This window comes from Musca domestica, unplaced genomic scaffold (assembly GCF_030504385.1).
Source record: "Musca domestica strain aabys unplaced genomic scaffold, Musca_domestica.polishedcontigs.V.1.1 3, whole genome shotgun sequence".
Classification (NCBI taxonomy): Eukaryota; Metazoa; Arthropoda; class Insecta; order Diptera; family Muscidae; genus Musca; species Musca domestica.
In genome coordinates, this window is record NW_026712299.1 from 15,767,324 (window position 1) to 15,788,541 (window position 21,218).

The window sequence follows — 21,218 nt, forward strand, 5'->3', positions numbered from 1 at the left end:
CAAATTCCATCCCATTTGGGCTAATATTACTCGTTTGGTGCACAATAGAAGGCAAATCGGACGAAGATATATCTGGGAGCTATATCCAAATCTGAACCGATCTCGATAAAATCGGACAAAGGTTTTTATAAGCTGTATTTGATATATTTTTCCTGGAATATCGTTGTTACGGAGGGGATATTATGGCCGTGGAGGACAACAAAAAAAAAAATCGGATGAACAATATACATATATGCGAACTATAGCTATATCTGAACCGATTTTCATCCAATTTGACATACTTGTTTCTAAACTCAATTTGGTCGTAAGAGCCAAATTCCATCCCATTTGGGTTAAGATTGCATGTTTAGTGTATAATAAAAAGCAAATTGGACGAAGATATGCAAGGGAGCTGTATCCAAAATTGAACCGATCTCAATAAAATCGGGTAAAGGTATTTATATTTGACATATTTGTATATGTATTTGACATATTTCTCCCAAAATCTTTGTTATAGAGTACATATTACGTCTGCGGAGGACAAAAATAACATGTATGGGAGCTATAGCTATATCTGAACTGATTTCGATCAAATTTGACATACCTATTTTCATGGTTAATTCTTTGTACGTGACAAATTTTATCTCATTTGGTCTAATATTAAACGTTTGGTGCACAATAAAAGGCAAATCGGACAAAAATATATATGCGAGCTATATCGTTCGTCCTTGGGTCAAACAAATGACTTGTGCAAAATTTCATCTGGATCGGACCATAAATGCGACCTGTATTTTGTTTACAAAAATACATAGACAGATGGATATGCATAAATCGACTCAGAATGTGATTCTATGCAGATCATCAAAAGGAACTATGGGTCTATCTCGTTTCCTTTTGCCTGTTACAAACAAATGCACAAATACATAATACCTTACCACCTTGTGGAGTGGGTATAAAAACAGAGGTGAAAACCTTTTTTTTAATTCAATTAAAATTAATTGATAAAATAAGCATATCCATCTCTGCATATTCTGTATTGACATAAAAAGGTCACCATAAGAAAAATTTGTATTCGGATGGTTTCTTTGGCCTTCCTTGAAAATTTTGGTGCCATGTCCTTACTAGGTAACGAATCTTAAATATGCATCTCCCCAAACTTTTACGCATTTGAAGACCTTAAATATGCTCATTCCCCTCATCAATCCCATCTTCACTAACTAATTTCAAATGAGAAAAAAACTTAGTGACATCCTATTGTTTCCTTTAGCGGTAGTCGCAAAAAAGCTCCCCTAAATACCCGCAAAGCTCCATGGGAGATAAGAAGAAAACAAAACGAAGTACGCAAAAGCTTTTTGTGCCCATCGTAACTTCGCAGTCTCTTCAGTACTTTGTGTAAGTTTCAAGCGAACAGTCGTATTTTCTCGAACGTTGAAAAACTTCTCGGATATAAACGAAACAAAGAAAATACAACAACAAAAATAATCTTCGATTTGAATGGTCATAAAAATCAAAGCAGCTGTTTAAGTTGTTTGGTAAAAACAATGAAGTGTTGACTGCAAGGATAACGTGTCAAACATTTGTTATAAATGAATGTATTTTTTAAAGAAAATTAAAACTGTTAATCATATGTTGCATGTTAGACGGTGAAATTATGCGATATTTGCAATGAGAAACAACAAAAAGAACATTAGAGTTAAAAGTACGTCAAATGGACCGGTTCAAGAGTAACATAACGTGGCGTTTACATGCAACAAGAGATTTGAACATTTAACAGTGTTGCCTTAATGATATGAATCTTTTACTAGTACTTTTTGGAACCCGACCAAAAAACTTATTCTATAGATAAAACACGTTTGATTTTGCTTCCCCCCAAAAAAAATTGTAAATATAACAAATTTTTGTTTATAAATTCAAAATCCAATGTAGATAGGAGACTCTAATGACTAATTACGTTCTTATAAAGAAGTCGTCTTCTAAGGGACAGTTTCTGTTAATAGAATTCCTTTTAAAGGTCTTCTAAAAAAGTATAGATCCATTACAGTTTTAACGTCGTGGCTACATAAACTTTTAAGGGTATTCCATATAAAAAACTCCCCGAAAATGGCAACACTGTGAGCAACATCCCCCATAAGCAAAATATATCCATTCATCCCTCTCTCTCTCTTTAATATCCGCCAAGTCTAACACATATTTGGTGTGATTGCTTGGTAGTTTTTGTTGACATTTATTATTTGTTTGTTCACAACCGGCATTTTTTGGCGTTTAACACAGATTTAATGAAAGAAGAAGAGTTAAAATCTAATTGAATTTGTTTTTGTACAGTGGTTTATTTAATGACAATATTAAATGTTTGCATTGTGCCACAGTGGGTCGAGAAATAAAAAAGGTGAATAAAAATATAAGATAACATTGAATTGTTTTTTAATATTTGTCATTATTAACATTCCGTCTGGGAATAAATATTACAATATTCTTCCTGCAATACTAAGTTCACAAACAAAAAATTGTGCGTTCAAAATTTGAACAAAACAATTATTAAAGAACATCAGCTTTGTATAGCAGTTTGTTTTAAAGGAGTCATTTATTCGGTAAGTAGATACTTTGTATTGACCTAAAAAAATTTTGGACTGGTTTTTAAATTAATTTTTACATGAAGGAACGTAATTTATTTGTCGTATAATCAAAGAATTTGACAATGATAGAATAAATACAGGTAGTCGAATCCACACAATGAACTGTCAAACCAATTCTAGAATTGAAAATTACAATGAAAAATTATTGAAATTTGTAAAAATTGTTGAAAAAACAACCCCCTATTTGTGTCGTATAAAAACATATGGAAATCTACTTACTTCTGTCAAAACATTGACATATCAATGTTCCCAAGCGTTGATGCACCTACCCATGGTAGAAGAATATAGGTAGATGCATCAACGCTTGGGAATATTAATATGTCAAAAATTTTAAAGTGTTTTGTCAAAAATAAGTAGCTTTTTATATGTTTTCTTATACGACGCAAGTTGGATGTTGTAATGAAATGTATTTTTCAACAATTTTTACAAATTTCAATAATTTTTCATTCAAGATTTTTAATTCCAAAATCGGTTTGACAGTTCATTGTCCCAGTAGCTGTGTCGATGCGACTACCTGCATTCTTCTACCACGAATTTGACATTCTAAATGACGCGTTTTATTAAATCAAATTCGATGTAAACAAGTCTTTAGGCTTATTTTATAAAAAATCCAGTTGGTTTCAACTGTCATTGCAATGCGAACACGTCAAAACATAAATTGATTGGATTTCATAGACGTATACGCAATGAAACTGACAGTAGAGATACATTCGATTTTTTAATCCACTATTCTACGTATCTTAGAGAACGTATACGTCACGTAATTCTCATTCAGAAATCCAGTAGAATTTATTTGGCGTATTTGACTCTATGGAATTGGCATTTGAGATCGAGTTGATTTCGTAAATCTAAACGTAAAAAATCAACAATTACTATTTTGGCAATCCTTACACAAATGTTCTCAAAAATTAAAAACCCTTTAAAATATGTATTCGAAAATTAAACCTAATGCTTTTCCCTGTCTTGGCTAAAATGATGATAGAATTAAGAAGGTAACGTCATGCAATCATATGTTTGGTATATTAAGTTCGTCATTCCGGTTGTAACTCATCGAAAGATATGTGCAATTTTTTGGAAAATATAGCGTACCGAATTATTCCATTTCCATACTTGTGCAAAATTTGAAGGAAATCGAACATTTATAGCTAATTTTATGCGAAATCATAAATTTAGATAAATTACATATTCCCATCAGATTTCTATTAAGAGAAATATTTAAGTGTAACACCGACTTTTTTCGCGAGTTATGACAGATATAAGTATTGGAAATTGTGACCCTTTGTGGGTGAGGTACCAGAATGGGCTTGGCAGATATATATCATCTTTACAGCAGATCCTGCGTTAGCAAAAATATTTCTATGTCTGAAATTTGAAGAGAGTTGGATGCTTATTTCGCTTTCTTTGAGGGGCTTGATTCTTAAAATGTTGAACCTTATGTGGGGAAGGTACCAGAAGAAATGTTCCGATCTCTACCATCTTAAAAACTGATCTTGTATTGATGGAAATATTGAGATGTACCAAGTCTGAATGGAATCGGATTTTAATTTCGCGTTTTATAAGCTTTGTGGGGCAGGTACGAGAAGGAGTGGACCGATATATCCCATCTTGACAGCAGATCTTATGTTAGTAGAAATAATTGGATGTTTGAAATATGAAGAGAACTGGAAGATTTTTTCGGATTTTATCACCGTTTGGGTTATTTAAGACTTTGACCCTTTGTAGGGTAGTAGGTACCAGAAGGAGGGGACTGATACATCCCATCCTCACATCAGATTTTGTGTTAGTAGAAATAATAGGATTTGTGAAATATGAGTAGAACAGGATGCTCATTTCGGATTTTATAATCGTTTTGGTAATACAAAACTTTGACCCTTTGTGGAGGATGTACCAGAAGGAATGGTCCGATTTCTACCATCTTTATAACACATCTTGTGCTGATAGAAATATTGAGATGTGCCAAGTCTGAACGGAAGCTTCATGGATATTGAAAATGTTGACCCTTTTGTGGAGGAGGTACTAGAAGGAGTGGACCGATATATTCCATCTTCATAACAGACTTTGACTTAAAAAAATATTGTGATGTGTGTAATTTCAAGACAATCGCACTCTTACACCACATTTTATAAGAATTATAATTGTTCAAAATTTTGACACTTTGTGGGAGAGGTACTTGATGGAGTGGACCTATTGCACCTGAAGAGGCACTGATGCAAATATTAGGAATTTTAATGTTGGAGCAAAAATGGATCATCCATTCTCTTTTTGTGCTAAAAAATATTTTTTTTTAAGAATTTCGAGAATTCTCGTGGGGGAGTTACCAGAAGGAGTGGGCCTATATTGTCCATGTCCGAGCTCGATCTAAGTTTGATAATAATATTACGATGTACTAAGTTTGGATCTAATTGGAGCATCCGAGTGTTATCGTGCGAACCAGCCAGACAGACAGACAGGCGGACGGACATCGCTAGATCGACTCCAAATGTCCTGAAACGGATTTGGTCCAAAGAGACCTAGGGCCGAAAATCGTAATTTCGATAATGCACGTTTTGGCCGTATCAAATGATATATACCCTCTTTAGCCATATGGCTGAGGGTATATAAAAACCTTTTATTTACGGACACTTTGTAATTTACACATGGTATAAGTACAGCGTTTACTTAAAATTCATAAATTGTTGGGTTTTTAAAAGTAATCTACTTCCAGTACTGTAAGATGGCGGCAGTCAAATACCCTTTCCATTTAGTTTTCGGGATATTCTTTTGTTACGTGATGCGTATATTACGCTTGTGTATATTTCTCATACAATCCAATTTATTTAATGTTTCTATGTTTCATTCCAACAAAGTAATCCAATAAATAAAAATTTATCTATTAAAAGAGTTCGGGAGAGAGAGAGAGCAAAAAACTACTACCATTATTTGATTGTTTCCAAATCTGAACGAAACCCTTGGCACAAAAAATTATCACCCAGTATTTATTTGAGCCTTATTTAAGCCTTAATGTCTTCCCTATGCCATGGTAATTTCATTTTTATCCCAGCCTTTTTCTGTTTTCTCTTTCGTTTTTTTTTCTCTCCTTTCCTTACAATCAAAATAATTGCTTTTTGTGCCGGCTTAGTGTGGTTGGGAGGCTTTGTATTTGCCTAAGATATTGTCCTTTTTGGTGTTTTGCGTTGTCGATTACTTTGTTTGCTGGTGTTGTTGTTGTTGTCCTCATTGTTAAAGTATGGACCCATTACATTACTTACTTCCAAGCCGAGGAGCCTGGGATAAAGTGGGATTTTTGTTTTTTTTTGTTTTCTTTAGTTTTCGTATTTTTTTGTGGGTTCGGTAAATTTTTGCGTACGCCGGCTTGCATGCAGATGTTGTGGGACCGGAGGTGGATGACAACGATGTTGTTGGCGAAAATGTCTCATGTTGTTCATTATTTTGAGAGGGAGAGAGTATTGTCGTAGGACCTTTGGGGCATTTTACGCCTTAGGAAATTCGCGTGCTTTTAAGAAAATATATAGAAGCAGACAAACGTTCGACTGGCCTTTTACAAACAGAAAAAAGGACAATAACCAACAACAGACATAATAATATTACATTACAAAACGCAATAATTGAATGGAAATGTACAGGCGAAAATAGAGCAAAGGCAGACGTTTAAGATCCGATTGGACTCAATATTTTTTTAAAAGCAAAATACTTGCCTAACTTATTTATAGACAGACACGTTTTTTTTCTGGAGATTTAATAAACAAAATGCGTTATTGTGAATGGAAAGGAGGTCAAATGTCTATATTAAAATTTATGGCGACAAAAAAGAGTGGAGGTCAACTGTCGTGGTAAGGAAATTTTGGTGATACTGAATTTTTAAGAATTTGACACAGGCAGAACAAGTGAATTTATGTTTTCGCATTTATTATCCGATTGGGATGAAATTTTTCAAACAATATTAGTTTGGCCCAAGGACATACCCTACTGAAATTGGACAAAATCGGTTCAAATTTAGATATAGCTCCCATACAGGGTAAGATAAAAAATAAACTGCAACAAAGTCAAACGCCATAATTTTTTCATTTTTTATTTAAATTTTATTGAATGAAAGCAAAAAATATCGGAAATATCATCAAATTTTAGAATAAATTTAGATTTGTTGGAATTCGTCACCTTTGGCACGAATAATGGCCCCAAACGGCTAATGAAACGGCCACACGCTGCCCGAATGTTTCTCTGCGGTATTTTGACGCATTCCCGGCAAAAGCGCTTGAGGTAATTGACTCTTTGGTATTTTTTAGTGCCAACCTTGCTTTCCAAAATACTCCCGACACAATAGTCCTACGGATTGGTATCCGATGATTTTGGTAGCCATTTTGGTAGCCATTGGTATCCGATGATTTTGGTAGCCATTGGTTTTCATTGTGGAAATGAAGAGAGGAACCGCGTGCTGAGTGCGATGGTGCTGATTCCTTTTAGAATGTCCAAGGTCTGCAGCCAAAATGTTTGCGTGCCCAAGGCTTTAATACACCCTCCAGAATAGTTTCGCGATAATATTCGGCATTTATTCTGATGCCACGATCGATTAATACGAGCGAAGAGCGACCATCGGCTGTTATGGCGGCCACAGCATCACCAGGGCCGGCGCTTGAGTTCTGGCGGCCAACCGAAGGTGCACATTTTCAGCTGACCTCTTTGGCAAGTAAACACGATCATTCTGTTTGTTTACAAACTGCTGCGCATCGAATGTTTTCTCATCGGAGAAAACAAAATTCGGCAGTTCACCACTTTCGGCCAAGCGGAGCAACTCTTTAGCTTTTTATACCCTACACCACAAGGTGGTCAGGGTATTATGTCTTTGTGCATTTGTTTGTAACAGGCAAAAGAAAACGAGATAGACCCATAGTTCCTTTTGATGATCTGCATAGAATCACATTCTGAGTCGATTTATGCATGTCCGTCCGTCTGTCTATGTATTTTTGTAAACAAAGTACAGTTCGCATTTATGACCCTATCCAGATGAAATTTTGCACAAATAATTTGTTTGGCCCAAGGACGAACCCTATTGAAATTGGAGATAATCGGTAAAAATTTAGATATAGCTCCCATATATATCTTCGTCCGATTTGCCTTTTATGTAATATCAGTCCGAATAGTATGGAATTTTGCATGTACGATCAGATTGGACCTGAAAATAAGTATGCCAAATTTGATCGAAATCGGTTCAGATATAGCTATAGCTCCCATATATATTGTTCATCCGATTTGTTATTTTTGTCCTCCGCAGCCGTAATATGCACTCTGTAATAACAATATTTGGGGAAATATATCAAATACAGCTCAAAACTACATTTGCTTAATTTTATCGAGATCGGTTCAGATTTGGATATAGCTCCCCTATATAACTTCGTCCGATTTACCTTTGATTGTGTACCAAACGTCTAATATTTTCCCAAATTGGATGAAATTTGGCACTTACGACCGAATTGAGTCTAGAAGCTAGTATGTGAAGATCGGTGAAGATCGGTTCAGATATAGCTATAGCTCCCATATATACTGTTCATCCGATTTGTAATATTTTTTACCCACAGCCGTATTTTTACCCACAGCCGTAATACAGCTCAGAAATATCTTTGCCAAATTGTATCGAGATCGGTTCCGATTTGTATATAGCTCCCACATATATTTTTATCCGATTTCAAATTAATTGTGCACCAAATGGGCAATACAAGTCCGAATTTAAAAGATACAAATGCTTCGGCATATTTAGTCCTTTGAACTTTAAATTATAATTATAATCATAGCGTGTATGATTGAATTCTCCCATAAAAACTTTTAATTTTTATGCGCAGCTCTACTAAATTAGCAAAGTGGTGTAGGGTAACATAAAGTCGGCCCCGCCCGACTTTAAGGCTTTCTTTACTGGTTTGAGTCTATGGAAATGACAGCAGTCTGAAGTTGGTTGCAGTTTTTTCATCTCACCCTGTATATATACTTTTTGGGGTCTACGACGAATATTTAAAGATGTTACAAACAGAATGACAAAGTTAATATACCCTCGATTTCTAGGTGGTGGGTATAAAAATAGGAAGTTATTGAATAACATCGGTGCCAACAATTATGGTCCTGCAAAATTAATTTTTGAGATGGCACATCCTGTTGAATATCTTGGGTTCAGCACATGGTAAGAAGGAAAATTATCATAATGCGCCCTCATGTTATCTGCCTTTCACATTCCACTCCTATTCACAAACTAAACATAAAGTATATGCAAAAATAATAGCCTACATCGATTAGATGCTAACGCAGGCAAGAACATTGTTTCCTTCTTGAATTTGAGATAAAATGCACAGATGGCCGGCACATAAACATTTATGCTCATTCATCCTGAAGAACTTACCAGTCAAGGTTATGATGCTCTGCTTGGACGATATTTTCCTTGAAGCGAAAGTGGCTCCTAAAACCCATAAAATATTTTCTTTTTCATCACTTCTGGCATCATAGCCGTCATCATCATCGTCATCACAATCTTCGACCACAAAAAGAGAAAATCGTGACCTCTTATAACTGTAAATACCCAGTAGAAGATTATGGCAATTTGTTGCGAAAAGTCATTAGGTCAGATTTATGGTAGAAAGGAAAATAACCATTCCGATGGGTTGGTACAAACACTTGTGTTACGCATTAATATTCTGGTCAGAATTGAAAGGTTAAATAGGCGTCGCATACATTAGCAAATATATAATTCATATAAGAAAAACGTTTAGATGTGTACGATACAAACACACACGTGAGCGGATGCATGTAGGCTATGTGGGGAATGTTGTAATATCAAACATGTCATTCCCGTAAGACCTGTAAACAATAATAGCAGACTGCTTTCTTTTTATACCCTACACCACATAGTGGTGAGGGTATTATGTCTTTGTGCATTTGTTTGTAACATAGAGAAGGAAGCGGGTCTATTTCGCTTAGTTACTTTTGAGGATCTTCATAAAATCCGTCCGTCCGTCTGTTCATGTATTTTTGTGAACAAATTGCAGGTCGCACATATTATCCGATTAAGATGAAATTTTCCTAACCCTATTGAAATTGTTGAGAATCAGTTCAAATATTCTATATATGATATATCACCCATACATACAGGGTGAGATGAAAAACTGCAACCAATTTCAGACTGCTGTTATTTCTAAGCGACAGCGGTTAAAATTATTCCAGTTATATTGTTTGCAAGCATACAAAAGCATTTTGGTGAGAATTTTCCAGAAAACAAGTTATTCGAAATGGAATTAAAGCGTGATAGTGTGATTTCTTTATATTTGGCTGGAAAACCTCTAGTGGCTATCGTTAGAACACTCCATCATTTAAATGTTAATAAATCTTTTGTGTCTCATACCATCGGTCGTTACCGTGATATTGGTAGCGTAGCCCGACGTCAAGGAAGTGGACGGAAGAAAACAGCAACATCAGCAGAAATGGTTCGAAAAGTAAAGAAGCGACTCGATCTAAATAAGCGTCGCAGAGGCCGAAAGATGACTCGTGAGCTGAACATATTCCATTCGGCAAATATTGAAAAATGAGCTGGGGGTAAGGCCATTGAAATTCCAAAAAGTGCAAGAACTTACACCACAACAGAAAGAAAATAGACTCAAAAGAGCTAAAGAATTGCTTCGCTTGGCCGAAAGTGGTGAACTGACGAACTTGGTTTTCTCCGATGAGAAAACATGATCGTGTTTACTTGCCAAAGAGGTCAGCTGAAAATGTGCACCTTCTGTTGGTCACCAAAACTCAAGCGCCGGCCATGGTGATGCTGTGGGCCGCCATAACAGCCGATGGTTTATCTCCGCTCGTATTAATCGACCGTGGCATCAGAATAAATGTCGAATAATATCGCGAAAATATTCTGGAGGGTGTATTTAAGCCTTGGACACGCAAATATTTTGGCCGCACACCTTGGACATTCCAACAGGACTTAGCACCTTCGTTGAGTGCGAAGGTGCACCACCCAATAATGGTTACAAAATAAGCTTCCTCGCTTCATTTTCAGCACACAATGGCCACCAAAATCTCCGGATACCCATCCGTTGGACCATTATGTCTGGAGTATTTTGGAAAGCGAGGTTGGCACTAAAAAATACCAAAGTTTCGATCACCTCAATCAAGCGCTTCGCCGGAAATGGGACATAATACCACAGAGCAACATTCGGGCAGCGTGTGACGGTTTCATTGGCCGTTTGAAGGGCATAATTCGTGCCAAGGTGACCAATTCGAAACAAATCAGAACTTATTCTAAAATTTGATGCTATTTCCGACATTTTTTGCTTTCATTCAATAAAATTTAAAAAAAATGTAAAAATTATGGCGTTTGACTTTGTTGCAGTTTTTTATCTCTCCGTGTATACCGGTACCTCCCGATATTCGGAATTTTGATGATTTGTGCTCCATTTTTCTGCGGATTTGTCTAAAAATTGGTATTTGTTTTTCGCAATGGGTTCTTGTTCCGTTGGCGGAATATATAGGTCCATGGTTTGGTGTAGCCCCCATATAACAGTTCCTCCTGTTATTCGGTATTTTGATGATTCTTGCCACATTTTTTCATGGATTTGTCTAAAAGTTGGTATTTGTAGTTCGTAATGGCTTCTAGCTCTTGTAGTGGAACATAGTATATATAGGTACACGTTTTCGTATAGCCCCTATATACCGGTACCTCCCGATATTCGGTTTTTTGATGATTTTTTCTTTATTTTTTCACGGGTTTGTCTAAAAATTGGTATTTGTAGTTCATAATGGGTTCTAGCTCCGGCTGAAAAACATTGAATATTTAGGTCCATGTTTTCCTACAGCGCACATATAACAATACCCACCGATATTTGGTATTTTGATAATCTTAGTCACATTTACCCACGAAATTATTTCAGATTTGGTAGATGAAAATCCTTGAAGTTTAAGATTGTCCATGGAGGTTTCCGTTTTGGCCTCTCCCTCCTTATATAACGGCTCGACCTACTTTATGGTTTTTTGAAAAGTTTAAGAGCATTATCAAAACGGTCCTTCTGGTATATGTTGTTTAAAGTGGAACACGTTTGAATTCAGATACTTTTATATAAAAATGCTTTCTTTATCCAAAGGTGGAGGGTATTAAAAGTTCGACCCGGCAGAACTTGTTCATATTAACAAATATAAAAAAAACTGCACCAAACTTTCAGAGGTAAATAGAACACCTCTCGAAATATGAGGATATTTTAGGTAGACATGACGACAGTCAAATTGATGGTTCAGACTGCTGAACCGGCGAGTATCTAACTACAAGAACCGGTGAGTAACTAACTACATTAGCTCTAAAAAATATGGAGTTAACCAAAATTAAATTTTCCATTCGGAAAATTTATTGGAAATGAAAACCCCTGCGTATATCCCCATCTCAGAATAACAAATATTTTGCGCATCAACAAATGCAGGATATAACACACACACACCGACACACGTGTTGATTTATGGCAATTATATTAGGTTAACTCCAGGACATCCTCCCGATATATTTATCAATGTCTAGTCGAATAGACATGGACATTGTTTTTTGTTTTTCTTGTTGTTTCTGCAAAATACAACTACATATCTTTAATGTGCCAGAAATTTTCCAACTGAAAACAAATAATAATAAATAACAGAATTGTTGGAAGTGTTCGCAATATCTGCCATCGATGTAATATCGTCTTTAAGCCTGCTATCAATAGACTCAGGGCATAATAACTGTGTTATGTCTTGTAATTTTTGGCAATAATTTATTGTTATTGGTTCTGGTATCGTCTTTTTTCTTGACAAGAGATAATAAAAATTGAGTGGCAGACAAGTGTGAGACGATATATAACACATTTTATGTGCGCAGCTTTAATGTGGTATTATTTTTTATTGACAGCAGTAACGAAATTTAGATAGTAGCAATATTTCGAAGTAAATTGATGTTGAGGGATACGGGGTTTTTGGCACGAGGAAGGGTGACACCTTCCTCATCATACCGAGGCAAAGTTGTCTTCAATAAGAAGACATAGTGGTATTATATAAGAAGTCCTGCTGGTCTTCTATAAAAATACATAGTTGCCTTCCATTAGAAGACGTTTATAGATCTGATGGTCTTTCAAGAAATATTCTTTAAAAATCCACGTTTATAGCTCTGATGGTCCTTTGAAAAATATTCTTTAAAAATCCACGTTTATAGCTCTGATGGTCCTTTGAAAAATATTCTTTAAAAATCCACGTTTATAGCTCTGATGGTCCTTTGAAAAATATTCTTTAAAAATCCACGTTTATAGCTCTGATGGTCCTTTGAAAAATATTCTTTAAAAATCCAAGTTTATAGCTCTGATGGTCCTTTGAAAAATATTCTTTAAAAATCCACGTTTATAGCTCTGATGGTCCTTTGAAAAATATTCTTTAAAAATCCACGTTTATAGCTCTGATGGTCCTTTGAAAAATATTCTTTAAAAATCCAAGTTTATAGCTCTGATGGTCCTTTGAAAAATATTCTTTAAAAATCCACGTTTATAGCTCTGATGGTCCTTTGAAAAATATTCTTTAAAAATCCACGTTTATAGCTCTGATGGTCCTTTGAAAAATATTCTTTAATAACCCACATTTATAGCTCCGATGGTCCTTTGAAAAATATTCTTTAATAACCCACCTTTATAGCTCCGATGGTCCTTTGAAAAATATTCTTTAATAACCCACATTTATAGCTCCGATGGTCCTTTGAAAAATATTATTTAATATCCACGTTTATAGATCTGATGGTCTTTCAAGAAATATTCTTTAAAAATCCACGTTTATAGCTCTGATGGTCTTTCAAGAAATATTCTTTAAAAATCCACGTTTATAGCTCTGATGGTCTTTCAAGAAATATTTTTTAAAAATCCACGTTTATAGCTCTGATGGTCTTTCAAGAAATATTCTTTAAAAATCCACGTTTATAGCTCTGATGGTCTTTCAAGAAATATTTTTTAAAAATCCACGTTTATAGCTCTGATGGTCTTTCAAGAAATATTCTTTAAAAATCCACGTTTATAGCTCTGATGGTCTTTCAAGAAATATTTTTTAAAAATCCACGTCTATAGCTCTGATGGTCTTTCAAGAAATATTCTTTAAAAATCCACGTTTATAGCTCTGATGGTCTTTCAAGAAATATTTTTTAAAAATCCACGTTTATAGCTCTGATGGTCTTTCAAGAAATATTCTTTAAAAATCCACGTTTATAGCTCTGATGGTCTTTCAAGAAATATTTTTTAAAAATCCACGTTTATAGCTCTGATGGTCTTTCAAGAAATATTCTTTAAAAATCCACGTTTATAGCTCTGATGGTCTTTCAAGAAATATTTTTTAAAAATCCACGTTTATAGCTCTGATGGTCTTTCAAGAAATATTCTTTAAAAATCCACGTTTATAGCTCTGATGGTCTTTCAAGAAATATTTTTTAAAAATCCACGTTTATAGCTCTGATGGTCTTTCAAGAAATATTCTTTAAAAATCCACGTTTATAGCTCTGATGGTCTTTCAAGAAATATTTTTTAAAAATCCACGTTTATAGCTCTGATGGTCTTTCAAGAAATATTCTTTAAAAATCCACGTTTATAGCTCTGATGGTCTTTTAAGAAATATTCTTTAAAAATCCACGTTTATGGCTCCGATGGTCCTTCAAGAAATATTCTTTAAAAATCCACGTTTATTGCTCTGATGGTCCTTTGAAAAACATTCTTTAAAAATCCACGTTTATTGCTCTGATGGTCCTTTGAAAAATATTCTTTAAAAATCCACGTTTATTGCTCTGATGGTCCTTTGAAAAATATTCTTTAAAAATCCACGTTTATTGCTCTGATGGTCCTTTGAAAAATATTCTTTAAAAATCCACGTTTATTGCTCTGATGGTCCTTTGAAAAATATTCTTTAAAAATCCACGTTTATTGCTCTGATGGTCCTTTGAAAAATATTCTTTAAAAATCCACGTTTATTGCTCTGATGGTCCTTTGAAAAATATTCTTTAAAAATCCACGTTTATTGCTCTGATGGTCCTTTGAAAAATATTCTTTAAAAATCCACGTTTATTGCTCTGATGGTCCTTTGAAAAATATTCTTTAAAAATCCACGTTTATTGCTCTGATGGTCCTTTGAAAAATATTCTTTAAAAATCCACGTTTATTGCTCTGATGGTCCTTTGAAAAATATTCTTTAAAAATCCACGTTTATTGCTCTGATGGTCCTTTGAAAAATATTCTTTAAAAATCCACGTTTATTGCTCTGATGGTCCTTTGAAAAATATTCTTTAAAAATCCACGTTTATAGCTCTGATGGTCCTTTGAAAAATATTCTTTAATAACCCACATTTATAGCTCCGATGGTCCTTTGAAAAATATTCTTTAATAACCCACCTTTATAGCTCCGATGGTCCTTTGAAAAATATTCTTTAATAACCCACATTTATAGCTCCGATGGTCCTTTGAAAAATATTATTTAATATCCACGTTTATAGATCTGATGGTCTTTCAAGAAATATTCTTTAAAAATCCACGTTTATAGCTCTGATGGTCTTTCAAGAAATATTCTTTAAAAATCCACGTTTATAGCTCTGATGGTCTTTCAAGAAATATTTTTTAAAAATCCACGTTTATAGCTCTGATGGTCTTTCAAGAAATATTCTTTAAAAATCCACGTTTATAGCTCTGATGGTCTTTCAAGAAATATTTTTTAAAAATCCACGTCTATAGCTCTGATGGTCTTTCAAGAAATATTCTTTAAAAATCCACGTTTATAGCTCTGATGGTCTTTCAAGAAATATTTTTTAAAAATCCACGTTTATAGCTCTGATGGTCTTTCAAGAAATATTCTTTAAAAATCCACGTTTATAGCTCTGATGGTCTTTCAAGAAATATTTTTTAAAAATCCACGTTTATAGCTCTGATGGTCTTTCAAGAAATATTCTTTAAAAATCCACGTTTATAGCTCTGATGGTCTTTCAAGAAATATTTTTTAAAAATCCACGTTTATAGCTCTGATGGTCTTTCAAGAAATATTCTTTAAAAATCCACGTTTATAGCTCTGATGGTCTTTCAAGAAATATTTTTTAAAAATCCACGTTTATAGCTCTGATGGTCTTTCAAGAAATATTCTTTAAAAATCCACGTTTATAGCTCTGATGGTCTTTCAAGAAATATTTTTTAAAAATCCACGTTTATAGCTCTGATGGTCTTTCAAGAAATATTCTTTAAAAATCCACGTTTATAGCTCTGATGGTCTTTCAAGAAATATTTTTTAAAAATCCACGTTTATAGCTCTGATGGTCTTTCAAGAAATATTCTTTAAAAATCCACGTTTATAGCTCTGATGGTCTTTTAAGAAATATTCTTTAAAAATCCACGTTTATGGCTCCGATGGTCCTTCAAGAAATATTCTTTAAAAATCCACGTTTATTGCTCTGATGGTCCTTTGAAAAACATTCTTTAAAAATCCACGTTTATTGCTCTGATGGTCCTTTGAAAAATATTCTTTAAAAATCCACGTTTATTGCTCTGATGGTCCTTTGAAAAATATTCTTTAAAAATCCACGTTTATTGCTCTGATGGTCCTTTGAAAAATATTCTTTAAAAATCCACGTTTATTGCTCTGATGGTCCTTTGAAAAATATTCTTTAAAAATCCACGTTTATTGCTCTGATGGTCCTTTGAAAAATATTCTTTAAAAATCCACGTTTATTGCTCTGATGGTCCTTTGAAAAATATTCTTTAAAAATCCACGTTTATTGCTCTGATGGTCCTTTGAAAAATATTCTTTAAAAATCCACGTTTATTGCTCTGATGGTCCTTTGAAAAATATTCTTTAAAAATCCACGTTTATTGCTCTGATGGTCCTTTGAAAAATATTCTTTAAAAATCCACGTTTATTGCTCTGATGGTCCTTTGAAAAATATTCTTTAAAAATCCACGTTTATTGCTCTGATGGTCCTTTGAAAAATATTCTTTAAAAATCCACGTTTATTGCTCTGATGGTCCTTTGAAAAATATTCTTTAAAAATCCACGTTTATTGCTCTGATGGTCCTTTGAAAAATATTCTTTAAAAATCCACGTTTATTGCTCTGATGGTCCTTTGAAAATATTCTTTAAAAATCCACGTTTATTGCTCTGATGGTCCTTTGAAAAATATTCTTTAAAAATCCACGTTTATTGCTCTGATGGTCCTTTGAAAAATATTCTTTAAAAATCCACGTTTATTGCTCTGATGGTCCTTTGAAAAATATTCTTTAAAAATCCACGTTTATTGCTCTGATGGTCCTTTGAAAAATATTCTTTAAAAATCCACGTTTATTGCTCTGATGGTCCTTTGAAAAATATTCTTTAAAAATCCACGTTTATTGCTCTGATGGTCCTTTGAAAAATATTCTTTAAAAATCCACGTTTATTGCTCTGATGGTCCTTTGAAAAATATTCTTTAAAAATCCACGTTTATTGCTCTGATGGTCCTTTGAAAAATATTCTTTAAAAATCCACGTTTATTGCTCTGATGGTCCTTTGAAAAATATTCTTTAAAAATCCACGTTTATTGCTCTGATGGTCCTTTGAAAAATATTCTTTAAAAATCCACGTTTATTGCTCTGATGGTCCTTTGAAAAATATTCTTTAAAAATCCACGTTTATTGCTCTGATGGTCCTTTGAAAAATATTCTTTAAAAATCCACGTTTATTGCTCTGATGGTCCTTTGAAAAATATTCTTTAAAAATCCACGTTTATTGCTCTGATGGTCCTTTGAAAAATATTCTTTAAAAATCCACGTTTATTGCTCTGATGGTCCTTTGAAAAATATTCTTTAAAAATCCACGTTTATTGCTCTGATGGTCCTTTGAAAAATATTCTTTAAAAATCCACGTTTATTGCTCTGATGGTCCTTTGAAAAATATTCTTTAAAAATCCACGTTTATTGCTCTGATGGTCCTTTGAAAAATATTCTTTAAAAATCCACGTTTATTGCTCTGATGGTCCTTTGAAAAATATTCTTTAAAAATCCACGTTTATTGCTCTGATGGTCCTTTGAAAAATATTCTTTAAAAATCCACGTTTATTGCTCTGATGGTCCTTTGAAAAATATTCTTTAAAAATCCACGTTTATTGCTCTGATGGTCCTTTGAAAAATATTCTTTAAAAATCCACGTTTATTGCTCTGATGGTCCTTTGAAAAATATTCTTTAAAAATCCACGTTTATTGCTCTGATGGTCCTTTGAAAAATATTCTTTAAAAATCCACGTTTATTGCTCTGATGGTCCTTTGAAAAATATTCTTTAAAAATCCACGTTTATTGCTCTGATGGTCCTTTGAAAAATATTCTTTAAAAATCCACGTTTATTGCTCTGATGGTCCTTTGAAAAATATTCTTTAAAAATCCACGTTTATTGCTCTGATGGTCCTTTGAAAAATATTCTTTAAAAATCCACGTTTATTGCTCTGATGGTCCTTTGAAAAATATTCTTTAAAAATCCACGTTTATTGCTCTGATGGTCCTTTGAAAAATATTCTTTAAAAATCCACGTTTATTGCTCTGATGGTCCTTTGAAAAATATTCTTTAAAAATCCACGTTTATTGCTCTGATGGTCCTTTGAAAAATATTCTTTAAAAATCCACGTTTATTGCTCTGATGGTCCTTTGAAAAATATTCTTTAAAAATCCACGTTTATTGCTCTGATGGTCCTTTGAAAAATATTCTTTAAAAATCCACGTTTATTGCTCTGATGGTCCTTTGAAAAATATTCTTTAAAAATCCACGTTTATTGCTCTGATGGTCCTTTGAAAAATATTCTTTAAAAATCCACGTTTATTGCTCTGATGGTCCTTTGAAAAATATTCTTTAAAAATCCACGTTTATTGCTCTGATGGTCCTTTGAAAAATATTCTTTAAAAATCCACGTTTATTGCTCTGATGGTCCTTTGAAAAATATTCTTTAAAAATCCACGTTTATTGCTCTGATGGTCCTTTGAAAAATATTCTTTAAAAATCCACGTTTATTGCTCTGATGGTCCTTTGAAAAATATTCTTTAAAAATCCACGTTTATTGCTCTGATGGTCCTTTGAAAAATATTCTTTAAAAATCCACGTTTATTGCTCTGATGGTCCTTTGAAAAATATTCTTTAATAATCCACGTTTATTGCTCTGATGGTCCTTTGAAAAATATTCTTTAAAAATCCACGTTTATTGCTCTGATGGTCCTTTGAAAAATATTCTTTAAAAATCCACGTTTATTGCTCTGATGGTCCTTTGAAAAATATTCTTTAAAAATCCACGTTTATTGCTCTGATGGTCCTTTGAAAAATATTCTTTAAAAATCCACGTTTATTGCTCTGATGGTCCTTTGAAAAATATTCTTTAAAAATCCACGTTTATAGCACTGATGGTCCTTCAAGAAATATTCTTAAAAAATCCACGTTTATAGCTCTGATGGTCCTTCAAGAAATATTCTTTAAAAATCCACGTTTATAGATCTGATGGTCCTTCAAGATATATCCTTTTAAAATCCACGTTTGTAGCTCTGGTGGTCCTTCAAGAAATATTCTTTAAGAAACTCTGATCGACCTGCAAACATATTCTTTAAAAAATCTACGGTTTTAGCGCTAGAAGTCCTTCAAAAATATTTTTTAAAAATTCGCGGTCATAGCTCTGATGGTCCTACATAGACATCTTGAGAAGTCACAGTTCTTGCCTTTCTTGTTGTTCTTAAAGACATTCTTTCACGTTTCCATGCCTCATCCTTAATATCCACTTTAACCAAATTCCTTGCCTATTTTCAATGCCAAAGAATGCAATAAATCAAATGTTATTGTTTGTACAAACATGTGTAGGATTTGTCCGTATGAATATATGGGAAAAATATTTTCATATCTACGATATTGCTGATTCTTAACACACCATTGAATTGGACTTAAGAATGCGAATAGCAAAATGTCAGAAGCAAAGTAAAAAAAAAACAAGAAAAATCCTTCTTTGATTGCCTGCTATCAACACAGATTTCTTTTTAGCGTTTTTCTTTTGATTAAAATCTCCTTGATGTTTGAGACAGCAGGATGGGCGGGAGCGAAAATTTTCATAGCTGCTACCACTTGAATGTGAAAAGTTTATATCTTGTTTCATGTTAATAGCATTTGTTAAAATGTTATTGAGTGAAAGTCGGAGGTTTATTTTTTTAGAATAGATATTTTGAAAAGAAAACGCAGATGTAGAAAATTAAAGTCCTTTAAGAATTATCAGAGTCATGGATTCTTTGGAACCTTATTAGGTGGACTGTCAGAGCAAGACTCATGAATTTCTAAATAATAATTTTTGAGCTATAAACGTGCATTTTTAAAGAGTATTTGTTCAAGGACTATAAATATATTTATATAAGTGTGAATTTTAAAGGAGAGTTTTTGAAGGACTATTAGAGCAGGAATCGATTTTTAAGAACATTTTTTGAAGGACTTTAAGACCTATAAACGTGGATTTGTAAAGAATATTTTTGAAGGATTTTCAGAGCTATAAATGTAGATCTTAAAATATTTTTAAAGGGCTTTTAGTGCTATAATTGTGTATTTGTTAGAATATTTTTTAACGGTCATCAGACCTATTTTTGAAAGGATACATGCTTGAATTTTTAAAGAATACTTTTTCAAGGAAGAATCGTGGATTTTTAAATAAATATTTTTGAAGGACTCTCAGATCAGACATGTGGATTTTGCGGAAATATTTTTTCAAGGACTCTCAGACCAATTTGAATTTTTAAAGAAGTTTTTTTAAGGGCTACAAGGACAAGAATCGTGGATTTTTAAAGAATTTTTTTGAAGGGCTACAAAGAGAAGAATCGTAGATTTTTAAAGACTATTTTTTGAAGGACTATCACAGCTATAAACTTGGATTTAAGAGAATAAAGAATATTTTTGAACGATTACCATACTTATTACTGTGGATTTTTAAAGAATATTTTTTGAAGGACTCTCAGACCAAGAATCGTCGATTTTTTAAGAATATTTTTTGAAGGACTCTCAGACCAAGAACTGTGGATTTTTAAAGAATTTTTTTTTTGAAGGACCATCGAAGGATCATCAGAGCAAGTATAGTGGGTTTTTAAAGAGTATATTTTGAAGGTTTATCAGAACAAGAATTTTGGATTTTTTAAGAATATTTTCTGAAGGACTCTCAGTACAAGAATCTTGTGTTTTTTAAGAATATTTTTAAGGACTGTCATAGCGTAAATCTTGGATTTTTAAAGAACATTTTGATGGACTATCAGAGCAAGAATCGTGGATTTTTTTAAGAAAACTTTTCGAAGGGCTTTCCAAGCTATAAACGTGAATTTTTAGAGAATATTACTATTAGAACTATAAACGTGAGAATATTTTTTCAAGGACTATTAAAGATATATGTGTGGATTTTTAAGAATATTTTTTCAAGGACTATCGGAACTATAAACGAGCATCTTTGAAAAGTATTTTTAGAGGGACTATTAGACAAAAAATAGTGGATCTTTATAGAATATTTTTTCGAGGACTATCAGACCAAGAGTCGTTGATTTTTTAAGAATATTTTTTTGAAGGACAAAGATTCGTGGATTTTTTAAGAA